The sequence below is a fragment of the Pinus tabuliformis genome, chromosome X, assembly GCF_031772625.1.
Source record: "Pinus tabuliformis cultivar Carrire ecotype Pingquan chromosome X, CPIR1, whole genome shotgun sequence".
Lineage (NCBI taxonomy): Eukaryota > Viridiplantae > Streptophyta > Pinopsida > Pinales > Pinaceae > Pinus > Pinus tabuliformis.
Genome location: NC_142308.1, coordinates 200,446,667 through 200,471,841, shown reverse-complemented (window position 1 = coordinate 200,471,841; position 25,175 = coordinate 200,446,667).

Sequence of the window (25,175 nt, the reverse complement as noted above, 5' to 3'; positions counted from 1 at the left end):
CCGAATCAAAGCTTTAAAGGATATAATCATAGAGCTTGGGCATGATCCCAAGGACATCAAGGCTGTACAAGCGCTGCTGAAGCTAAGAGATGCAGATATGGCAGCACTAAGAAAAATGGTTAAGATCCCAACAACTATTCACGCACAAACAGAAGAGGTTGCTCAGCTGAGACATGACCAAGATGCAGCGGCTATGCTGGTATCGTTATACAAATAACTAATCCAGACACAGGAGAAATTGGGAGAGTCAGAGGCTGCGCTGCAAGCAGCCCTACAACAGAGGGAAATAGGCCAAACATCTCAGCCCCCTCCAGAAATAATCAACCTTGAGGAACCCCCTCAAACTAGTGCTCCTCCTACAGAACAGACAGCTCAGGCAGCACCATCTACATCAACACCAGCACCAACAACAGAGCAGGCTCCAAGCCTTGATATGCAAAAGCTGAAGAATGAAATTCAGGCTCTAGAAGCCCAAATGTCAGAGTTAAATGAAGCCAGGGAAAATTTGGCTAAGCTCAATGAAAAATATGACAAGTCAAAACAAAATGTGGCAAAAAAAGGGAGGGAAATAAAGGCCCTTAAGGAGAAGATAAAGGAGCTGGAGAAGGAGCTCACCCTTGACAAAGTGGTGGTTGAGCTTAAGACAGTTTTATGGGCCAACATTGGCCAATCAATCACAGACCAATGGCAGTACATTGAGACTATTCATGAGCAAATGGAGCTCATAGGAAAAGCACATAGAGAAATCCAGAGAGCAAGGGCATCTCTAGGCAACATGCCTGAGATAGCCAATAGAATGATTAATGTGCTCAACAACCGTACAGGTCCTCAGCTGGGAGCAATGGGAATTCCCAGCAAAACTGAAACCATTTTGCTAATAAAGAGGGTCCTTACATTAAGAAGCCTGGTACAAACACTGGAAAGAAGAAGCCAGGACATGTAGACAGAAGTAAACATGTTCATGGACAAATTTGCAGTACTACAAGGCAGAGGTCTTCCTGGCTTACTGAACAGCGCAGGGAGGCTACTTTCGCATGAGAACTATGCAAAGAGGGTCAACACATTTGCTTCAAATCAGATCATTGTAATACCAAGTACTTCAGAAGAAACAGGGCCAGCATCTGGGCAAAATCTCTATGATAGAGTAGAGAATTTATTTTTTATTACGAATGAGATCAAGCATTTGTTTGAAGTGCCTCCAAACTTCTACAAATATACAGAGGCAGATGAGACCTTGGATGCAATTTTGAGACATCAATTGCCCTCACAAGAATGGTGGACCAAAATGATACAGTTGATACTGTAATCAAAAGCCTTTCATCAAATTTTTTCATCAAAAACATAAGTCATCATGTACAGGAAAATTTGATACAGTCAGTATGATTGAAGAAAGATGGACTGAGCCAACTCAGCAGAAAGATTCGGCCACTACAGCAGCACTGACAGTTACAGATGACAGGGCCGAGAAAGCTACAGCATGACAGAGCATAAAGACACATCATTCAGCATTTATGCAGAATGCTCAACCGACTCAGTGGCCTCCAAAGGTCAAAAAGGACTTCTGACAGAATTAAAGAGCATTCATTTTGTATTTAAGAGCAGTAATAACTTCTTTATCTGCTATTTTGTAAAGTTGGTGAGCGTATTTAATTATCAAAATGACTCAGTGGTTCAGATATTTGTAGAACCGATTGTATATATTCCCCCTCGCATAAGCTTGCAGGGGTTGTTGTTACTTGTTCAGAAAGAGAACTCGACTGTATTTTTGGAGAGATAATACAAAGGAGCTTTTGGAATTTCAGAGATTGTCTTTTCTGGTGTATACTGTGTTGGAACCATTGAATGCTGCAGAATTCTAGTGCTATAGCTTGATACAATAAGTTTCTCTATCTTTGTCTATGTGTTATTTTTGTATTTCATTTCCCATGTATGTGATCTAATCTTAACAAGAAAGTAGAAGAATAACTCAGGATTTGTCCACGGAGGCACCCTGAATTCAATCTTTCATTGTTACAAATGTTTTCTTCAGGTTTATCTGTTAAATTGGAATTCTTAAATGCTCCAAATTACTATAAATCTTTGACAGTATATGTGCAGTAATTCTTAGATGCTACTGAACACATTCTGCCCTTCCTCAACGTACAGTCACACTATATATAAGTTTCCATTTCACTCTGTTTCATTTATCAACCAAAATTTGTATCATGAATAGCTGTCTAGCTCTACAGTAAATCCTTCTCCATCACAGACATCAGGACCTACTCAATTTCTGACTCCATAAGCCCAATGGACTAGAAATCCCTCAAACATTTCATGCCCTTCTCAATCAACAGTTCACAACCAAAACCTCAAACAAAAACTGAACTCATAACTAGCCTAAAATCTTCACAAAATAGAGATAAATCTTAAAGAGAGAGCCCGCTCTGATTACAGTTTGGCTAGGATCTGTAATCCAAAGCTTGGTTAGTGGTTACCCCGGCCGTATTCCCTTGGGAGTCAAAGGGAACAACCTGGGTGTTAACACTCTTTTTGAAACTTCTTATGAACTTTCAATCTGATGCTTAGAACAAAATTTATGATGATTTTCCCAAGGTGACATGTTTGGAATGTAATTCGGGGGTCTGCAAAAACCCTAACTTCCTTAGATTATATCTCCAAACATATAACGATACAGGATCTAAAATTCAGAGCCGAGGTTCATACCGATTTCATCTCAAATGGGTTTTTTTTTACCTTCTAAAACATCATAGCAAAAGAGTTATAGCAACAAATCCACGATGACCTATTTTAGATGAAATTCTGGACCTTACAAAAACCTTAACTTCCTCAGATAATATCTCTAAGAATGTAGCACGAAAACATCTGAAATTTGGATGCGAGGTTCAAATCAATTTCTTCTCAAATGGGTTTTTTTGTAGATTCTAAAACTTTGTAGCAAAAAGGTTATAGCGAGAATTCCACGATGACTTGTTTGGGGCAGCGAAACCCTAGAATCCATAGCTCTGATACCAAATGTTATGAAACCAACTCACAAAAAGATATAAAAATAGATTAACGCCTTAGAAATAAGCCTCTTCGAGGGGGAAACCTCCTTTACATTACACAAATGAACAATTCTTAGATGATTCAAATGACAAAACCTCCTTTCTATATATAGGAGTTTACGGGGTCACAATATAACCAAGCCAACCTAACAATAATAATATAAAGGCACAAAAATAACAATAGAGGGATTTTATGGGGCACAATAATAACAATACGGGGACAATAGGGGCACAATAATAACAATAAGGGATACAACGACAATAGTAATGGGGGGATCACTAATATTATGGGGACCTAACAGAGTGGCACAGAATCGAACTGTCTTGGGTGATATTCTTCCTTCTACATTAATACAGAGCTTATTCCTTTTCTCATATGATTGTTCATATATGTGATGATTATGTGTTATGTATTCGATTCCATTGTTTTATAGTCGATAGTTCATGTATGCTTTGATTGTTTCTTGTTTCTGTTTCTCTTGATGCAGATACCTTTTGAGTGGATTTAGTTCAAGTGGGAGTGACGGGATCGATTCAAAAGAGATTTAGGAAGCGAAAGGCAACAAGTAAGTTCCTCCATCTCATCTATCTTCTATAAGAAAAGGTTAAACTACTTTCATTCTGTTGTTCTAGGTGTAGTCACCCACCTAGGGAAGATGTGTTTATCCATAGATGCAAATTCCATGCAACAAATTGGCGACCATATTGGGGAACGAGTGTCATTCTTGGTGGCTTACCCTCATCATATGAAACCCTAGTAGACTTTTCTTAGATTTATTGATCTTATTTCAGTCTTCTTGAAGTGTTTTTAGTAAAAACAAATTCTTGAATGTCCCTTGAATTGACTCTTTGGCACCAGCGCAATGTTTTTCTTGACACAGTGCACACCAAAGCAGCCCCTGCCTTAGAGATAGTGCATTGCAGTGCACTGTCTCCCTCACTGGCCTGCGCTAATTCCTCTTAGGCTAAAAAAACCAGCTTCGGTTTGATTTTTCCAAAGTTTCTTCTCTTGTTGTTTGCTGAAAGATCAATGATGTTTGTGGTTCTGAAATCAACTTGTATTTCTCTTCCTAGCCCTATTTTGGCCTTGATTGTTTGTGTTTCTTAAATGATTTCTTTATCATTATCAAAATTAGCTTATAGTCGATTAATCTTTGCTGAAAAGAAAGTGTCCTAAAATTCTTCATTTCTTTCGAAAAGTAACTGTCGTAAAGTCTTCGTTTCTTGCAAAAGATTGATTGATTGTATGTGCATCTAGTTCCTTTTTGTTCATCTAAACACTAAAGGGACTGAAAAGAGAAAATTGCATTGTGCATATTGTAGTTTGTGAATGCTTGATAGGAATAGCTAGGGAAATTCCATTAGGTGTGCTCTTTACTCTTTGCCAAAGATCTGATTGCTCTATCACTTACTAGCTATAGTTTTCATTGTTAATTGAATGAAAGAATGTTTTTCATGCTAGTTGCATTCTAGGAATTGCAAACATACATCACGTGGTGAACCTTGAAAGGAAAATTCTTAAGAAGATCAACTTAAAAGTTATCTCAATTAACCTAATGGAGAATTGTAACTTAACGCATAACATTTAGATATTCTAGGCTAGAGACGTGTTCTGGCGTCATAAAACATAGCAACTATGGTTAATTGTCTGTGATACATTCCGAGTGTGATACCTCAATCCACATACGTAAGTATATCGTAGCTCGTCCACATACCATTGGGTATATAGGGCGGTGTTATACTACAAAAAGTATAAAGGAATGCTCTCACTGTGCGGTTTCGCATTAGACAATGCTAAAACAGATTGGGCCTCCACGTAATTTCGGGTATATATGAGAGGACTACATTAGATTTCTATCTATCCACAGGTAATCGAGTCGGCCACCTTGTACACTGTGATACACCGAACACAGCATTCGGGGAGATTGCAAGTCCTTGGTTTACTAAGGCAGTGTATTGCAATTCACAGTCACTTGGTAATCCTTTTGCCTAGATTATCCCTCTTTTGTTTTGTTATGTTATTTTGATTTAAATAAGTTAATTGACCGTGGATAACATCCTCCATGTCACTCCTTAGTTGATCTTAGGTTGAGACATATGGCAACAACTTCAGAGTCCACCTATCAAGGAATTATTTTTTATGGGAATCCTAGTCCTTTTCCTCCTTTCAAAAATATTAGTGCTCCATATATGGCTACATTATCCCTTCCGAGATTTACCATTGGCTTTCCAGTATGGTTGTTTTCGACCTTATTGGTTCAAAATGTCGTGAATTATCTGCAATCGAGTACTCCTCCACCCGGACAAAATAAACCTCCAATGAATCCTAAAGTTGACCCTTTACCTTCTTCGTCGATTGTTTCTTCCTCCCCTTCTTCCTCTTCGCGTGGTGAAAGTATTGACACTAGTAACCAAGTGGATAAGAAGAAGAAGAAATGGAAGAAGAAGAAGAAGAAGAAGAAGAAAATTTAGCAAAGGGGAAACCAAGCAACCATTGCTTCGAATGCGACTTCTAATGAGAAACCGTCCGATAAGACTCACAAACTTCGATATCCTTTAAAACTTTGTACAAGAGACCATATTCTTTGAAATTTTTCTGGTATTCCTCAGATCTTAGAAGAATGGTCTTCTCGTTCACATCGTCCTGTGTCATCAACTTCTGGAGATCATGTTGGTGACACACCATCAACTAGTGGTAGTAGAGTTCATGGAAAGAAGGGTAAAGTTAAGTTTCCCTGTAGGTTATGCAAAGGGAATCACCCCATTCACCTTTTTCCCTATCTGGATGAAGCCCAAAAATTGTTGGATAATCGTTGTTCTTCTCTGCAGTGACTTCCATCTGGTTACAGGAGACTCTCCCTTAATCCTTCACTAGTTGATGAAGTGACTGACCCAGATCAACCGTTGGTCAAACCCACTCTCTCTAAATGTAAATCTCATGAGTCTATACCTGACCAATCACAGGTAGAGGAAACAGTTTACCTGATTTCACCTTCAGTTAATCGTACCTTTCCCATAGAGAGTGAGTATGATACCACTCGGGTTCTTTTCTTTTCTTCAGATTCCAATGAGCTTGGAGGTGACCCTCCTTTTCCATCAAGACAGGAGGAAAATCCTCCCATTCCTGTAACTCAAGGTGGTATTTCTCCCATTATTACCGTACCCCCTCCAAGTAGTCTGGTCACTTCCTTTGATTGGAATCGACTAGCAATATGTCATCTTCCTTCTTATGTGCCTTTCTAGATCATAATACAGGTTTGTAATATGATTGCACCTGGTACTATTATAGATGAAGATGCATTAGTGAGTATCCATTCCTCCACTACTTGGCAAGTGCTCAGTTCGCCACCACTTATGCCTGTTACCCAGAATCTATTGGCTTTTAATAGGGGAATGAGTCAACCATTAGGGATCCTTCCTCAATTGCCTATAACTTTGGGAGGAAAAATTGTTTATCTCAATGTGATGGTAGTCCCAGGCCCTTTAGATTATAATTTACTTCTTGGGCGTGACTATGTTTATGACATGGGAGCTATTGTTTCAACACTCTTTCGAGTGATGTGTTTCCCGCATGAAGGTAGAATTGTCACCATTGACCAGCTTTCATTTCCCGGCCCAAATATGGCTTCCAATCAACCATCTTCCCTAAATGGTCCTTTTGTCCCAATGGTATCTTCCCTGCCACGGGTCAATTATGTGGCAAACCATTCCATGCCTACATCAATTGACGATCAATTCCATGATGTTGTGAATTATGTACTAGGGGAATTCGAACCAGATCTCTTTAATGAATTCCTTGCTACGTATCCCTTCTAGAGCATTGTTCTCCCATCTGATGAGAACCTCTTGGAAGTCATGACCACTTATGGATCATGAACAAGAAATATGAGTATAATTCTTTTACTGTGTCAACCTCATTAAAAAATGAAACAGGTCCAGAGCATAGTTCCTTGTCTTGTGTCAAGCTCATTAAAAAATGAAACAAGGAATATGAGCATAGTTCCTTGTCTTGTGTCAAGCTCGTTAAAAAATGAAACAAGGAATGTGATCATAGTTCCTTGTCTTGTGTCAAGCTTGTTAAAAAATGAAACAAGAAATATGAGGATAATTCTTTTACTGTGTCAACCTCATTAAAAATTGAAATAAGTCCTAGAGCATAATTCCTTGCCTTGTATCAAGCTTGTTAAAAAATGAAACAAGGAATCTAAGCATAGTTCCTTGTCTTGTGTCAAGATCAATAAAAAATGAAACAAGAAATATGAGGATAATTATTTTATTGTGCCAACCTCACTAAAAAATGGAACAGGTCCCAGATCTTAGTTCCTTGTCCTGTGTCAAGCTCGATAAAAAATGAAACAAGGAATCTGAGCAGAGTTCCTTGTCTTGTGTCAAGCTCATTAAAAAATGAAACAAGGTCCCCTGGAGCAAAGTTCCAATTCAAGTATTTGATTAGATCTAATAAAATCCCCATCGAGTATTTCATTTGATCTCATAAATGAACCTTCATTCCATCAACTTGATAGACACAAGTAGTCTACTTAGGTGAATGCAATGAAGCTTGGGGGGCATGCAACTAGAATCGAGTAATCATGCTACATGCATGTAAACCAATCTCAAGCATAGTTTTTTCTTGTTTCAAGCTTGTGTAAAAATGAAACTGAATCCAAGCATAGTTTTTCGTTTCAAGCTTGTGTAAACATGAAACTAAATCCAAGCATATTTTTTCGTTTCATGCTTGTGTAAACATGAAACTAAATCCAAGCATAGTTCCCTATGGTTCAAGCTTGTGTAAAAATGAACCCATCTCCATTTTCACCATCGTGATTGCCATTCTATCAGCCTCTTCCATCAGATGAGCCTTGGTTTTTATCCTTCCATCGTCATTATCTGCTTGGCTGATCATATCATTTCACTTGGTTGTTTTACCATTTTTTAGGAACAATTGCAATGAGTGGTTTTATTAGCCAGCATATTCACATAAATCAACATGTTTTGAGAAGTTCCAACATCACCAGAACCATTCGCTATCCTAGACACTACTCGTTCCTCTAAGTGGAGTCCTCTTCAAGCTCTTTTTAGACTCTCGAAATATGAAAAGATTGTCGAGCGCTTGTCCTTCTTGGCTCATAAACGGATTGGAAATGACATCTACTTAGTATAATTTTAACCCTTTTTCGGACTGATATAGATTACTTATGAAAAATGAATACATTGATCGAGCATGGTCAATAGGTTCTCTCTTGTATTATTTTACGCTTTTTCAGACTTGAGAGACAAATTTACAAAAAAGAACTTGTGGATTTTTATTTTTATCCCTTTTCAGACTCTCTAAACATGAAAAGGATAGATTTCGCATTGTGATTAAACTCTTTAAAACATCAAATAGCGACAAACTTGTCCATCATGACAAGACCGAGTTTCACCTTCACTATGCTCATTAAAACATCACATAGCGATGGATTCACTCGAAGGGTGGAATTATACTACAAGCATATGTTATCTTCCTTAAGCTTGTTAAAAAATAAAGAGGTACTGGTCGGCAATGAGTGGGGAAAATGGGAAAAGGGATAAATAACTTTATGGTAGCATGTCGCTCTTGAACATGACACTTTCACTTCATCTCCATGACTATTTGGGTTGGGTTATCTTCTTGGTGATTATCATACCTATGGTCTATCACACTATCCATCACTTTGGTTTTGGTTCAATGTTTCCAATTCATTCAGTGTCGTCGACATGTTCAAGAGAAGTCATTCAATAAAAATCATCCTTTGCAATACTCACAAACCTTCATTTTCATGACCTCCATTCCTGAGCCTTGTGTCATCAGTCACATTCTGTCTCCAAAATCATTACACTCATTTTGTATTGTTGATGTGGGATACATCAACGCCCTCTTGCGACGAGTCACTTCTTGTCGACATCAATAGATTATCCAAGAAGTTGACTTAGAAACACCCTTTCAGTACCTTGGGTCTTTCATACATCAATGGAAAGTTTCTCACTTCCGATGATAGGTTGAAATCATTGTCCTTCGACCGAAAGACTTTGTATGGTGTTCGACATCAGAACATCTATTCACACCATGCATAATGTACTAGAGTACCTTGAGAATCATTATCATTATCGGTGATCTCTCTCGCATCTATTAACGGATTACATCATTGGCTGGTAATTAGACGATGCCTTCCCATGTTCAACTTCAGATCACATATTCACATGGTAGACTCATACTTTAGCGAACAATTGAATGAGATAGAAGACCCCAGATCTATTTTCATCCATCTGGGCTGCGATTTCAGGAGAGTACTAAATCATATGTACTATGGCTTTACACTGATGGTCATCATATCATGGGTCTATATCTGTAGACGACTATCTATGTATATGTAATGAAAAGTTTATATGCTGAGTATGGGTATGCCTTCCCTCAGTAATTCATGAAAAATTCAAAATATCATGATATTATGTATTGTAATCGATGCAGGTCACCGTCCATTTCAGTTCCTCTCTGTCACATCATAAAGCATATCACTCGACATTATCATTTTTGACTTCATGCTTTAGGAGGCAACTGTTACAGGTCTATTTGGGCACATCACTCCTGACATTCAGATCAGTACTTTTAGGGCTCATCAAACCCTAATTCAGTTGTTACATTCCCTAGAGAAATCAACCCATTGAATGCCTCCTTCTATGAAAGTTGCATGGCCTGAAGCCTTCCTGAAATGCATCCTTGGGACACCATCATAGCTCAAGCCTTGAGACAGTGCATTGTAGAGTAGGCAGGCCCATTGTGGCCTACACTGCAGTGCACTTAGGCCCTCTTTATCCTGCACTAGGCGAGATTGAGAAAAAATTGCATAAGGTTTTGGGAATATTCCTTCATCCTAGATGAGTCTAGAAGGTTCCCATCTCTTATCTCCTCATATGAGCTTGAAATTGGATCGGCTAAGTATCCATTAACCTCCTATCCTCTCATCCGTTGCTCCATGGAAACTAACTCCAAGATTAGAAAGCCATTCAATACCCTCATTTATGACAAAACCACCTCCATTCCCTATAAATTGAGCACTCAGCATAGTGATCAGGGGGCTAGATTGTGAAGTTTGTAAGGAAATTCTATTGGTTTGAGGATTGAGTTTATGTCAAGCAATGTTTCGCTACTGGAGTGTTTAGCTTTTGATGTGGTGAGGGTTGGACTGAAGCTGGAGGAGTGGCACAGAATCGAATTTTATTGGGTGATATTATTCCTTCTACATTAATAAAGAGCTTATTCCTTTTCTCATATGATTTTTCATATTCGTGATGATTATGTGTTTCAACGTATTCGATTCCATTGTTTTATAGTCGATAGTTAATGTATGCTTTGATCCTTTCTTGTTTTTGTTTCTCTTGATACAGGTACCTTTTGAGCAGATTTAGTTCAAGTGGGAGCGATGGGAGCGATTCAAAAGAGATTTAGAAAGTGAAAGGCAACAACTAAGTTCCTCCATCTCATCTATATTATATAAGAAAAGGTTAAACTACTTTCATTCTACTGTTCTATGTGTAGTCACCCACCTAGGAAAGATGTGTTTATCCATAGATGCAAATTCCATGTAACAAGGAGCCTATTGATTACTGTCATTTTACCTCCTAAATTCCTTCCATTTATATTATAAATATGACCAAAAGATCTTAGAATTTGAGGATTCCAAAAAATATTAAAAGCCTCCCTCCATTTCAAAGAACTTGGCTTAAAATCATTGTAAACATGAATGTCGTGTAAACCGAAAACAAATTTTTCTCGACATGACTCTTTGACTAACCCTTTGACCAAAATAGCAAGTTTAGAAATTGCAAGGTGTTTATGGATGAATTTTATTTCATTTTTACTTCTATGCATATATTTTTTATTTGTATTTATACACATATATGTTGTCCACATATACTTTAATTTGGGTAATTAGGATAAGTGAAAATTTGAAATTGTTTTATTATTTGGATTTTGATCTTGTGATAAAGTCTTTTAGCGTTATTTATGGCTAATTGGTAATTTAAGGATATATTTGTTAATTTATTTGTTCCTAAAGGTGAGTGAAATCTCAATGTATGATTATCATGTTTATAATTCTTTATAATGTTCTCATTATTAAAGGAAATGTGTCCTCTCCTAATTAACCAACACTCTTCCTTGTAAGTATTCTTCATATAAATGTATTTGACCAAACTATAAGCCTACTCCCATTTGGATAAGATATTATCCTTTTAATTTAATTCCCTATGAATGTGATCAAAGGATATAACTCTGAAGATTATCATTAGCTCTGTAACTATAATCTTTAATTGATCCAATAAAAAAGTGTCTAAGTGTAACCTTTCAGTTAATCTATAACAACCTTTAAATCCCCTATCACTTGTAAGTTTAAATTGTTGAAGTGATATAATTAAAATGACTAACATAAAAAAATAGATTCATATTATTATAGTACTTGTTAGATAATCATACTTTTGTTCCTAGACTAAATCAGTCAGTCATGCTAGTCATTTTTAGTCCTATTAACTATTATCTAGTCGTATATTTTAACCCAGGTCTAAATTAGTTGTTTATGTTAGTCATTTATAGTTGGTTCAATTAAGATTGCTCAATTTTTGTAGTATTTCACTTAAAAAGGTTGTGGTGACTAATGTTTTTAGTCACATAGTCACTAATTTCTCATTTTCTAATAGTGATCACTTCCTACTTGCACCTTCCCTTAGCTACATGAGGCTTTTATATTGTCAATATTTCAATGAAATGAAAGTTTTATGCTTCCTTCTTAGTGTGGTTCTTTTCATTTGCACAACCTACAACATCAAAAAAAATAAAATGAAAATCCCCTCGATCTCATCCTAGTTCAACATGGTGATGGAAATATACTCTCATCATTTTTCACAATTTTTCTCACCAAGAAAAATAAACACTTAGAAATAGAAGCACCCCCCTGAAGCTAATACTTGGCTTTGATGCCATGTTAAAATTAACTAGAGAGAAGGAAAATTTACTAAGAGAAAGAAAATATAAACATAGAGACACCATACACATAAAGTTTACCTAGGGAAACCCCAATCTAGGGAAGAACTAACTAATAGAATTACATTGGTCCCTTGGCCTAAACCTGACCAAGCCGGGGGGGATCTTCCCTTTTACCTAACATAGTGCACTTATTTGTTTTAGTTTAGGTGACTAATTTTATATGGAAACATGAACCAAGAATATGCTTTAGGTGTGTAGTAAGTGCACATGAGGTGTTAGAAAACTATATTTTACAAAGCAATGGAGCATATAAAATATTTTGGAAACACAAATACAAAACGCATAAAACAAGGGAGACACAGATATAAGTGGTTCAACTAATTTGGGCTACATCCATGAATAAGAAACTAGTCATTCCTTTTATATTATCTAGCAAAATGAAGAGATACGACCTGCAGCAAATCCGTTGTAATTTCCTCTTCGCTCTCACACATCCTCCTCTCTCTCTCTTGCTCAAATAATAATCCACATCCACAATACTATTCCCTCATAGAAGCTAAAGGTTGCCTTATAGGTAAAAAAACCAATAGAACAACATAACTTCCACCATCATATCATCCACCTAATGAACGACCTAGATTGACTACGAAATTACAATACCTTACAAGAATTTTTTTAATCTATTTTTAGCTGCAAGGTCACTTCCCGTGAACCCTCATTGGGGGCCCGCTAGCCCTCGTACTCCCCAGTCGGGGGGATGGTCCCCCTCGGACACTCAGGTGGGGGGACAAGTCCCCCCAAACCACCCCCCCCAAGTGGAGGGATGTACAACCTTCCTGTGATATACATCAAGATAAAACAAAGACCTTTAAAGCATGAAGATAATCAACCTCCACACCCAACAATATCGCACTTTGAGACTGATTATAGCAACTCCACCGCTGCTTCACTTACTGGACCTGGTTATTTCTCATCTTCATGATCATACTTTAAGATCAATTTAAACTTAGCAAAATATTAGTTTCTCCCTGGTTATAAATTTTGTTAACATATCTACAGGATTCTAGCTAGCCTGTATCTTTTCCAGCTTCAACTATCCATCCTTCAACATTGATCGTATGAAATGGTACTTGAGATTTATATGTTTAGTCTTGGAATGAAATGATTAGTTCTTTGCAAGATGAATGGCACTTTGTCTTTCACTGTATAACCTTCCTATATTCTTCTTCTTGCCTAATTCTTCTATAAATCTTTGTAACCAAATCATTTCTTTACTGGCCTCTGTAGCAGCAACATACTTCACTTCCTTCGTTGAAAGTGAAACAACACTTTGCATTTTTGCAACCCAACTGACAGTTGTTCCACCTAGAGTAAACACATACCCTACGGTGCTCCTCTTGTTATCTCTATCACCTACCATATCTACACCAACATATCCCTATAGACAAATGTTTGAACCACCAAAGCATAATGCTTGATTTTTGGAACCTCTCAAATACTTGAGAATCCATTTCATTGCCATCTAATGTTCTTTTCCTAGATTTTTCATGTACCTTCTTACAACTCCCACTCCATGTGAAATATCAGGCCTTGTGCTAACTATTACATACATTAAGCTTCTAATTGTTGATGCGTATGGAACTTTAGATATATAATCCATCTCTTCCGGGGTCTTGGGAAACATCTCCTTACTTATTTTAAAATGGCTAGCCAAAGGTGTACTAACTGATTTTTCATTTTGCATATTAAATGTTTCCAAACACCTTTTGTATGTACTCACTTTGAGACAACATTAATTTATGATTTTTCCTGTCTCTAGTAATTCTCATACCAAGGCTTTGTTTTGTAGCACATAAATCCTTAATTGTAAATGAATTCGCCAATTTTCTTTTCCACATTTATTTCCTCATGTTAGACCCTGCAACAAGCATGTCATCTACATAAAATAGCAATATAATATAGTTTCCATCATGTTTCTTTTTATGATAAACACAATGGTCAGAGAGACATCTAGTATAACCTTGTTCAGACATAAACCTGTCAAATTTTCGATACGACTACCTTGGAGCATGTTTTAGGCCATACAAGATCTTTTTCAACCTGCACATTAATTTATCCTTCCCTTTGACCTCAAACCATTGTGCCTACTTCATTTAGATCTCTTCCTCCAAATCCCCATGGAGAAAGATTTTCTTTAGATCTAACTTCTCAAGATGCAAATCTTTTGCTGCCAAAATACTTAAAATAGTTCTAATTGAAGTCACTTTAACAACAAAAGAAAATGTTTTATCAAAATATATAACTTTCTTTTGTGCAAACCCCTTCAAAACAAGTATAGCCTTTTCCCTCTATTTACCTCCATCTTCTTCCTTCAACCTGTAAACCCATTTATTCTATAAGGTTGTTTTACTTGTAGGAAACCTTACTAGGCGGCAAGTTTGGTTATGTATCAAGGATTCCCTCTCTTCTTTCATGGATAGCTCTAGCTTCTTCCTAGTTTCTACTTGCATTGCTTCTTCATAACATTCTGGTTCACCATAATTAGTCAACAATACATAATAATGAAGGAGAGTATCGTTCAGGGGGTCTACTTATCCCGATAGATCTTCTAACACCACTTTCAAGTGTTTGAGGTGCCTGTTGCTGTTGTGGTTATTTATCATTATGATTCTCATGCACCTTTACCTTTTATGTAATCTCATCAACAATTGTGTATTCTTTGTTTTCCTTTTCCTTTATCTTTCCTTGCATCTAATCCTTATACATGACCTTTTCATTTAATATTTCATCTCTGTTGCTAATGATTTTGTGGTTTTCATAACCATATAAATGATAACCAAAATCATTAGCACCACATCCAATAAAGGTATATTTCTTTTATTTTTCCTCAAGATTTGTTCTATTTTCTTTATTAATGTGGACAAAGCCTTCACAATCGAAAGTCTTTAAAATGAGTAGTTTACCTCTTTACCTATCCATGCCTCCTCTAGAATACTGTCATCCAAGGAACTTGAAGGCCCTCTATTTATTAGATAAACAACAATATCTACAACATCTGCCCAAAATTGTAAAGGAAATCCTACTTGCAATCTCATGCACCTTGCATGCTCCATGATTATCATGTTCGTCCTTTCTAACACACTATTTTCTTGTTGTTTCCCAGGAAATATCTTCTCTCAGTCAATTCCATGCTATGAATAATACTTATCATACTCTTTTCTGCAGTATTCACCTCCATTATTCGATATGAGACACTTCAACTTATTTCTTGTGTCATTTTCAACCAAAGCTTTCCATTTCTTGAAAGTATCAATACATCAAATTTATTTTAGATACAATAAATCCAAGTTTTCCTAATTGCATCATCAATAAAACTAACATAATAGTGAAAGCCATGAAGATATTATATCTGAGTAAGTCTGCATAAATATATATGCACAAGTTATAATTTCTCACTCTTCTTTTCCTAGCCAACTCTGATAAATTTGACTCTCTTATATTTTCCATAAACATGATTTTCACAGAAATCCAAATCAACATGCTTCAAACCTGGCAAACAAATTCTCAAGTGAAGAATATGCATCCCTTTCTCACTCATGTGCCCAAGCATATGATGCCACAATGTCATATCTCCTCCTATGGACATTAAAAACTTAACTGAATTAGAAATATCATTGCATAAATACAATGTACCAATCTTTTCTCCTTTTTTTATTACTAGGGCTCCTTTAGTGACCTTCCAAGTTTTGTCTGTAAATGTAGCTACACAATCTTCACCTCCCAACTACCCTATTTAAATTAGGTTTTCCCTTAGACTTGGAACATACCTTACCTCCTTTAATAGCCATTATTTTCCAATATGTTGTTTTATAAAAACCTTACCCATTCCAATGATTTTATAGGGTTTATCATCACCCTGAAAAATCTGTCCAAAATCACCTTGAAAATAGTCATGAAAATTTTTCCTATTATGTGTGGCATGGAATGAGGCCCTTGAATCTACCACCTAGGCATCAATAATATTTTTTAAAGAAAGAATCAAAGAATCTTGCAACACATCACCTGCCACATTCACTTCATGATTGTTCTATTGTTGTCCATCTCCTTCTTTTCCCTTCAGTGCCTTATATTATTTATTTAGGTGTTCTTTATTCCCACATTTCCAGCACACTATCCCCGATCTGGACTTGGATATGCCTTTTCATGACTTACTGTGATTTCCTGGGCTCTTTCCTCTTTCTATTTTTCTTCCCCTAGTATTAGCAGTCAATACATTACCTGATGTCTCATGAGAGCTTTTCTGTCGCATTTCATCACTAAGGATTACACCAATGACATCATCAAACTTTAAAGTACTAGATCCGAAGACAGAGTTACTAATGGACATAAATAAACCATTCCAACTTTTTGGCAATGAGCATAGAAATAATTGTGCCCTAATTTCATCATCAAAATTTACCCCTACAGAACTTAACTGACTGGTAACTATATTAAATTAATTTAAATCATCAATGATAGATCCACCTTCTAACATCTTCATATTAAATAGATGCTTCAAAAGAAATACCTTATTTGACGCTAAGGGTTTTAAATATAGTTTGGACAATGTCATCGTTTAACTTTTTATTGTCATTTCCTTTGAAATGTTGAATGTCACTGACGTTTCCAAATACAACCGTATTGTTCCAAGTGCCTTTCTGTTGAGAATATCCTATTCTGCCTTTTTCATACTCATTGGCTTCTTTGATTTTTTTCTTAATGGTAGGTACAGATATTTCTGATACAGATAATCTTCCTTCTGCATCTTCCATAGCTGGTAGTTTTGGCAGTTAAATTTCTGGACCCTAAATCCACCATCTTCTTCCATTGCTCTCACTCGAACCAAGAACCCTTATTTCGTGCGAGTTTATCAACCAAATAGACCTTCGGCTTTGATACCACTTGTTATAAAATTATATATTACAGAGAAATGGAACACATAAAATATTGTTAAAGCACAAATACAAAAATCCATAAAACAAGAGAGACATAGATATACATGGTCCACACAATTTGTGCTACGTCCACGGAGAAGCAACTAGTCCTTCCTTTTATATTATCCATCAAAATGAAGGGATACAACCTACAACATATCCGTTGTAATTTCTCTTTTCTCTCATATAACCTCCTCTCTCTCTCTCTCTCTCGCTCAGAATAATAATCCACAACCACAATACCATTCCATCATATAAACTGAGGGTTTCCTTCTAGGGAAAAACACCCTAAATTAAAATAACTTCTACCATCAGATCATCTACTTAATGAATGGCTCAGATTGACTATGAAATTATCTTATTTTACAAGGTAATTTTTCATCTTGTTTTAGCTTCAGGGGAGCTGCCCTCGAACCCAGGTGGGGGCGACAAGTCCCCCCCATGTGGAGGGGTGTATATTATTCCTGCGGTATACATCCAGTTGAAACAAATACCTTTGAATCAGGAAGATAATCAAGCTCCACACCTAACATGAGGTTTGTATTACCTCAAAATAAAATGAATTTAAAGTAAAGTAAAGTAAATTGCATGAAAATGATATCTAAACTAGGAAGCAAGTTAACAACAAAGACAAGTACCTAAAGATAAAAAATGGATATTTCTTCATCTAAGCCTATTTAAAAATTAATTTAATCAACCTACTAAATTTAGATATAAAAATAAAGACAATATACTTTGAATTAGTGTTTCATAAGCTAACAATTTCTTCCAAAGACAACTATAGGCCCTAAAAAAGAATTAAAAATCTAGAACAAAATCCTAAAAACATAGTATTTTGAATTATATACCTAGTTCAAAAACATAACATACTTCTTGCATTGGACCCTATAGAAACCATTTCCTAAGGCTATATTTACAATGTTTATACTACCCAAAAAACTTTATGGGACATCAAGTTTAACAAAAGTTTGAAAGTTTCCCCCTCTATAAATCTAAAGACCTTTAATCGACTATCTCCTATGCACACAACCCAAAATGTAGCAAGTAAAGTATGCCCTAAAACTTAAATATTAAAAGCTGCAGGGGTATTAAAACACACATCTATAATCAATAAATTAACCTAACCCCTTTTGGAGTCAACAATCTATTGGGTGGGGAGTTTATAGAAAGGGAGCACGAATTTGTAGATTTAAGATAGATTTTTTTCTAACATACAAAACAAATCGAGGGTTAAATAATAAAAACTACACTTTAAAGGTAGATCCAAATCATATAAACTACGTTCTAAAACACACAAAGAAAGGAAACTATAGCCACAAAATGAAGTACACAGATTTAAAAAATGTTTTTAAACTCATTATCTAGTGGAAGAAAATATGATACACCTATGAAGAAGATTTATAAAGAAGTTGGTCTCTAATAAGCTCTTCCTTGGGAAGGTTCTTTTACTTCCAAAATTTGTGGTTTATCCCTTTTTCTATGACTATAAGTGGCCAAGCCATCTTGACATGGTCATAATAAGTAATTAGTTGATCACATCATGTTTAGAAACCACTTTTAGCATTTAGATGTGTTCACTTTAGGTACTTTTTTGGAAAATTTTGAGTGGAAATAATAAATAGGGCACTTGTATAGTTTGTTGGTGATTTCTATAGTGGAAACATAGATATTTCTAGTGAATTTTCTAATGGAAATTTAGAAATAAGGGGTAAGAACTATAATGACATTTTTTGAGGATGAGTCTTTGACATATATTTCTTATGCTCAAGTGAAGGTGGAATGAATTGGGGTGAGAGGAGTGAATAGAAATGCCATTGTAAGATGGGGTATCTTAGTGGGTCTTGTATATTTGTGTAGATAAAGGAATTATCAGTGATAAAACAATAACAAAACCCTAATCCTTTTATGATTTTCCAATTCTACATGCTTGAAACTACCATAAAGTAGCTTGCTAACTACTACTTCATAACATTAAATTCTTATTCATGATATTCATTTATTCCTTGTTGTTATTCAACATTCATTCTTCAATGTTGCTCAACATTTATTCCATATTGTTGATATATATTTGTTCCTCACGAGTACTTAGCAATCACTACCAACTCTGATATAGGACACCAAGGTGTATGACATATCAATTGCAACACAATGTTCATGGTTGTACATTAATTGATGAGTGAAAGTTTAATAAGTAGTTATCATATGCTCACAAATATTTTAGTTATAGCTTTCTAAGCTCGGAGTAGTTATTAGAATATAAAATATAAGAACCAAGTTAATAATATGAATATATCAAGTTTCATATTTTATAGACTTAAAATTCATATTGAATGTATGATGAAATTATTAGGAATAATAAATTGAAATTGTGCGAGGGTGTTATGTAAGGTCGATTATACTTCGTCCTTAGGGAAAATAAGAATTTCATTAAGTGGGTTTAAGGACATCAATTAATAACTAGCTTGAGGAATATGTGCTCCTTCAAGAGCTAATATGATTAAATTTAGAAATAGACTATAGTATATGTGTTGATTGACATTGTGACTCAAGTATAATCATTAGCCTAATGATATCTAAGAAAAAAGTTTCTGATGGAAAGTTATTATCTCTCATTGTAAAGATTCAAATAGATCACTAGATCCAAAAAGCATTTCTTTATTTTGGACCTAAGGGAATTCAATTTACAAGAAAATCCTCTTGCAAAGGAAGCAACCAAGGTAAATTTTGAGGTCCTTCAACGAAATGAGAGCCAATAAATTGAAGCCGTTACCTAACCTAATTTACATTTCATTAACCATGGTGTCACGTCATCACATTCATAATTGGCACTTGTCACCATATAAAAATCATCACTTGATATTAAGAAAAGGAATTGGATCTTAGGGGACTTGTTCATTAGTGCTATACATGCTAGAGCTAATTCATAGCTAACATTTTAAATCCCTTTATATATCTTATAAGTACTCATGTGAGATAAATATTCAATTCAAGATTGGATTGAATAATATTTTCTAGTGGTGGATGCTTTTATACTTGCATGAATTCCTCAGAAGGTCTTCTATATATATGTATAATATGGTCTGGAGATTTTAATTGGTGCAGAGGATTTCAATGGTCATTTTCTTTATTATTTTTGTATTATAGATTTTTTTTGTTTTTGTTTTAATAGTGTCTCAAATTCTGGGTGTTTGTGACCTTGGGTTGGTTATGTTGCATAACACATGGTTGTTCGAACTATGTCCCTTCCCCACCTTGCTTTTCCCCTTTTGTTTCAATTCTTGGTGGTGATGATAGCTTAGAAGGAATTTAAATGTTGTATTATGGGACTTCTAGTTTCTTGCTTTTCTAGTGCAGTATTAGTCCTTAAAAATGGATTACATAGACGCATAATACTGTCATATAATGCTTGATTAATAGATCAAATTGTTGATTCAAATCTAAATACTTCATCTTGTGGAAGATGGTTTGAAATCTAGTAAAGGTTCACACTTAGGTGCCTCTAATTATAGAACGCCAAACAACTTAACTCAAGAAGGTCTCAAAGAATAATGCATTTTGTATCAAAATTTGAAAGACATATTTTGGCAATCACGATTAACAAACTACCAATATTGCATAAGTTGAAGCCATAAATAAATGTGTTTTCATTCATTTCATTTTTTTACAAAATAATACTTATATTATATTTATCTTAAATTACATATTAACACAATTTATCAAAAAATTCTAAATAAGAATATTTTAGAAACTAGTTTTTACCTACTCTCAATTTTTTTTCTTATTTCAAGACAATATATTATTTGATACCTTGTAGATATTTAGCTTAATTAAACAAGTTCGATAACACATAGCAACATAGTCCATGTCTCTTTGGTAATTATATTTCTTAAATGAATGCCATTTTGAGATCAAGTATAACAAAACAAGCACAATAAAGAAGATTGTTATCATGAAATAAAGCATACAAGTGACCTCCAAGCGATGGTGCTAATTGGTGCATTGATTCCCCTTGGAATATCTTTACTACAATAAGATTATTTCAATCTCATTGAAAAAAAATTGGTGAGAGTGAGAATAAAGCTAACGTCATGAAGTGGAATTCCTCATGACCTACTCCTTGTTATGAATATAAATCCCCTCTGTGGACAGATGTGATCTCTCTAGCCCAATGAGTGGGTTTAGCAATAAATTGAACAAACTAATGCAGAATTTCCTAACTTATGTTTAAAAATACACAGAGAGAGAGAGAGAGAGAGAGAAACCTACCTTGCTATGATGCTAAATGCTCAATCCTTTGCTGATGAATTCGATCCCTTAGCTTCCAGGCTCACTCCTTGCTTGTTCTTACATCTGAGTACCTGTAAGAGAGATCAAAAGATAATAAAAGATACAATATAATACATAGTATATATGAAACATAAACTACTTTATATATCAAGGAGTATTGAGATAAATGCATAAATACTTAGACATTTATGGAAAGTGAAAATCAAATGTATATATTAATGAATTAAAAAGGAAGCATATAACCAATGCCTTGATATTGGAGTCCTCCTTTTGGTGGATTTTCAAGTCCAAGCCAAGCCTCTTGAAGAACTCCTTCTCCAAGTTAGGTGGGCAACATTTAGGCATAATCTCAGCATAGGGATGCAAGCAATCAATGACCAACTATTTGGTGATGGAAATGATTTGATTTATAGGAAGGGAGAGGGAGTTAGGGATCCACAAAAGAGGGAGGAAGGTCCACATCTCAAGGGGAAGGACCTTAAAGGTAGGATCAAGAGCTCCAAGAGGGAGAGGTTGACCATATCTCTACCCAACAACATTCATGTTGTTGTTTCTTGAATTTTCCAGCATGCGAAGCTTCTCCTCCATTTTTAGAAAACCTGCCAGAAGAGGTTCATAATGATATTTCATATCAAAACACGCACTGGCAGAGCTAGGTCAAAGAATTATAGCCTGCCATCAACATGGTCAAGTAATGGAGAAAAGAGCGTTGGTCCTGAAATTTATGGTTTCAGTCAACCTTCTCCATAATTGACTCAGGGTAGGTTTTCTTCCATTCTTCAGGGATGTTTCAATATGTGTTTCATGATGAGCAAACTTCATAGTTGTCAACATTTTGGCACTTTGGAATGTGGAACAGGAAGTGAACAGGAGATGTGAAAAAATAATGTGTAACACTCCCCAATCAATCAATTGAGACAATGATCCACTTGTCATGATCCATATTGAAAAAACACGCTTTACAATCTCCCCATGGTTCAACGAAAACTTTCCCAAAAGATCACATAAAAATTACCATCTCGTGTCACCGTCTACCATGCCAAGAATCTGCATAACACCATTTATGAAACCTTTACAATGTGACGTAAAAAATATTCATTAAATTCCATAAACATTTTCATCTCTTGCCTCCCATCAGCCATAATTTGCACATTCATTAGTAAATTTTAAAGTTTACACATGACGCCATAGTAGAATGTGAATCTTCCTATCATCTAACATCAAATTCCCCATCCCGAAGCTTCTGTTAAGTCACGAATCTCCCGTCATGCTCACATTTGAACGTAACACTTTGAAATAACATCGAGGAATAATTCTTGTGGTAACGTGGCACCAATCTACATATTGGCACCACATTTCACTCTATAACCGAATCAAAATTCTAAGACCACATTTTTACTTGCAATGGGACAGAATGTTAGCATGTCGTACATATCGATTGACCCAATGGTGAGTGCCAACTCAACTTAACAAAAAGTTTTGAAAATGTTAATTTTCTAGTCTATAAACTAACACATTTCATGGGAGTAGTATATAATGCGACCTTTTGGAAATGGATGGGATGTTGGCATCGATGATGGTCATACATAACATGGAAACTATTATGGGGTATTTTGATTTACCAAAAACTATTTTTCCCTATGACACCTATTTGTATCTCCCGAAGGCATGACAATGAACAGGAGACGCCCCCATTGTTCTGCGAGAATGACTCAATTAATACATGCCTGTGGCACAATCCTTTATTTGAAATTCAAAATTTGAAATTTGAGCACGCTACATGAATTCCCATGCCTGCTCATGCTTGGGGTGAATGCATGAACATCTTTGGGGTGGAGAGGGTCGAAGTGGGGATGTCGAGCGATTCTCTAGTAGAAGATGGCTTCACAAAGAATTTATGCCTTCCCCGCTGCTACTACAACTATGCCAACATCATCGACCTCTAATTCAATATTGTCATTGGGGAAGGTACTTATTACTCTTCATTATGTGTTTTGGTGGATTTCAAACTAGCTCTGGAGCATCAACTAATATTCATGTACCTTATATTGTGTTAGATGTAAAATTTTATAATTATTGGATATTCTAAATGATACATTACCTAAAACTATGAATATATGTATGGATTTTATACCTGACGTTAGCCCTTGATTGATTTATATAAATATATAACTTTTGTAGGTTCCTAATTTCCCCACCTGTGTGAAGCTCACAGAACAGGAGATCGTCGGATGATAAACAAGGTGTTATAACTTTTGTTTCTCCTACAACAATTGGTTTTCGCGATATAACAATTTCTCCCACTTCGGATTTCATTTTTTGCGATACAAGCAAACTATAACAACCATGGCGATGTCATATACAAGACATCCATGATTTTTTTTGGGTATCGAGGGAGCTCTTTTCGTTGCCATATTTTCTTGTGCGTGTTGAACCAAGGAGTCAATAACTGGTTTAATGTCTGGTGGAATATGCTCATTCTGTCCACCATTGCTTTCCTGACCATTATTTTCGCAACAATGATCATAGTTGTCATCCTTCACAATTTCGTGGAGTAATTCATGCTACTAGAACTTGAAAGACAACATCAACAAGAATGCAATCACTACTAGACAATTGTCTTCAAGGTGGAATATTGACGAGGAGTTGGCCTCATCCATTGTTGAACTACATAAGAGGGTTCATTGTATATAGAGATCATGGGGACTCTTTTTGGTGGCTACTAAGATGTGCAATTATTGTCATTTTAATCGTTTTCTCAACCTGCATCTTGTTCTCCTAGTCCCATCTCATTTTCCCATGGGACAATGCCTTGAGATTTCCAGTTTTATTAGTTTTGTAGAGTCAATGTGATTCCTAGTTTGTCCATTTTACGGAGATAATGTATACCTCTTGTCATTTTTCGTTCTAGTTGTTATTAGAGTTTACTTGAATAAATGTGTGGCTACTAAGATGTGCATGTCTTGCGATTTTAGTCACTTTCTGAGCATGCCTCTTCTCTGCCTAGACCCCTTTTTTCCAATGAGAATGAACATAATGTTCTGGTTTTATTTGGTTTCGTGTTTTCCTTAATTACAAAGAAACAATGGTCTCGTTTGTTCATGTGTAGGTGAAATGGTGCCTATTTTAGGATTAACTTATGTCAAATATGTAGGTTGTATGCATTTTTAAATCATAAATACAATTCTATTCTCCATATTTTAGGGTTCATGTGCCTTTTATGTATTTATGAATTATAATCAAAATTGTATTCAATATGTTTCAAGATTTTTTGGGATTTATTTCTTTAATAAGTATTATAAATTTATTTAGTTTTTTAAATAATAATTAAAAATAATAAAATGGAAAATTCTAATCCCTTTTTCTTGTCCAATAAAATATTTTAACTAATATATTTTCTTTAATAAAAAATAATTTATATAAATTTTAGAAAATATTTTCTTTAATAAAAAATAATATTTATAGCTTTTTGTTTTTTAAAATGTGTTTTTAAATAAATAAATCTTTAATTTTTTTTTGAATAATTAAACTTTCCAATTAAAATTTACAATTCTAAAATAAATCCTACTAAAATCTGTACAAAATTAATTAGAAAAAATAAAAAATAAAAAGGCCTAGTCTAAAGAGGTGATGATTTTTGTAGGGAAGTAGAAATCAAGAGGAATCAAGAAAGGGCTAACAATTCCATATAATTTTCAATAAAGTGGAGTGACATAGAAGAATGTGAGTATAGCTGGAGCATCCAAGGGCATGATCCATGATTAGGATCTGCGAGGAGGCTTGCAACACAACAATGTACCTATAAAACATGAGTCCTCACAAGCCAGTGGAGGACAAGATTCGTGAGGAGGCTTTAAAGGAGTGAAATCAAAG